Genomic DNA, 1898 nt, shown 5'->3' with positions numbered 1-1898 from the left:
AAATATCTTTAAAACATTCTGTATAATTGGTTCATTTCTAATGATCCACACAGCCTGCAGGAAAAATCCTAGGAAAGAAATGAGGAATATACTCCCTCAAGAAAAAAGTGAGTGCTCCGCTCCACGTCCTCAGCTGGTGTAAATCAGTCTTCTTCACTGACTTCACTGCTTGGGGATTTGTTGCATTATGTATTTGTCTTTGCTTGTGGTATAGCTGAAGTGAAAAGAAGGCAACTGTTTATCTCTAAGCTTCTTATCTTGTAAACAGTATGTGCTGGAGCTTGTGTGTGTGCACGCATAGATCCAAAGTTATCACCAAAATAATGAAACTGCCATTTAATCAGAGAAGATTTTTATGAAACTGTAACATCCCCCCACCCCCCTTACCCCAAAACCACTAAGTGGTTTTAAAGCCCCATGATAGAAGAACAATAGAAAGATCAATTGGAAGTTTTCAGCTCCCAGTGCCCAGCAGCTGCCGACTCCCCTGTGTGAATTGCCCTCCCTGTCTCCCTGGGACAGAGAGCTCCGGTGGGAGCGGTCAGAGCAACCTGGCTCAGCTCAGCCAGCAGCCTGGGGTAACCACGGCTGGCATTAATATGCCTTCACTAAAGGATAAAACTCTTCGGCAATTTCTTTGCCACCTGTGTATGACAATTTTTTTTTTCCTATACAGGCTTCTACTCATTAGTGTCCTAGAAAGAAATAGCCTTTCTATGAAAATAAATCATTGAAACTCTACTTCTAAGTGTGTACTGTTCCACCCTTGCATTTTCAGTGGTGAAAACTGGTTGTTACCTCTACAGCTGAACCCTTCAAAATCCTGAGCTTATTGAAAGGAGAGAGATCAATTTTGAAACTGTGCTGGGAAAAAAAAAAAAAAAGGCAAAAAAAAACCTGAGAGGAAAGTATTCAATGACAAGGTATCCAGCTGTGCAAAGATGTTTCGAGGGGAAAGCTGCTGCCTTTATTCTTGAATGGCATAATTCAGAGAGCTTTTAGAGCAATAAAACCACACCTTTGGCAATCACGGTGGATGATTTCTGCACAGAAGTGTTGCAGTGTAAAAGTCTGGGTTATGTACCTTGAGCTTGTTTTCCTGGTTCGCTTTGAGGTATCTGAGCTGTTGTTATGCATCGCTGTCCTGGTTCTCCAAACTTACCCGCAGAAGCCGTTCATTTCCAGAGAGCCAGCAGGTTCACCACCTGCCTGGAGGGCCAGGTACAATCTACTTCTGCACTTTGCAGACAATGGTACAAAAGAATTTTTAGTTTTCCAGACAGGTGGATTCCTAAATTCTCATCCAAAATTTCCCTGCAGTTTTTTGTTTAACCAAAGGTAACATATCAAAATGAAATTAAATGAAGCAATCTCTATTTTTTCCAGCCTCATTTAAAACTGTGTGGACCATAAGGTATGCGATCTGTCAGGTAACCTGCCTCTCAGAAGAGAATAAACTGTAGCTCCCACGAAGCACTGTGGCAGCTCAGGGAAAGATTAATGTTGAACTGTCCTGAGACAAGATATTTTAATTGTATTTAGCAAACTAAATTAGTTCTGCATGGATCAATCCAACATAAGCCAATCTGTTTCATTTTCATTTTGCACATTGGAAACTGAAACATGACAGAAAAATTTCACTTCTCCCAAATTTGCTTTCTATTAAAACAAAGTCTTACTCCCAAATTCTCCATAAAATTCTTAACTGGTGTGTAATATTTACTTTCTCCTGCTCATGGCTGAAAGCCAACTTCCTTCAAGGTTACTGTTTGCAAAATCCTTTTGCTGGATGGAAGACATGCAAAGATCAAAGCTGTCCCTGAACCAACTGGTTTCATCAGGGAAAGGTACGTCTCCAGCTCATCAAAACGTAAGCCCTAAAACCAGGCAAAGAGCTT

This window comes from Falco peregrinus, chromosome 6, assembly GCF_023634155.1.
Source record: "Falco peregrinus isolate bFalPer1 chromosome 6, bFalPer1.pri, whole genome shotgun sequence".
NCBI classification, from domain to species: domain Eukaryota; kingdom Metazoa; phylum Chordata; class Aves; order Falconiformes; family Falconidae; genus Falco; species Falco peregrinus.
Note: the sequence above shows the minus strand (reverse complement) of the source record.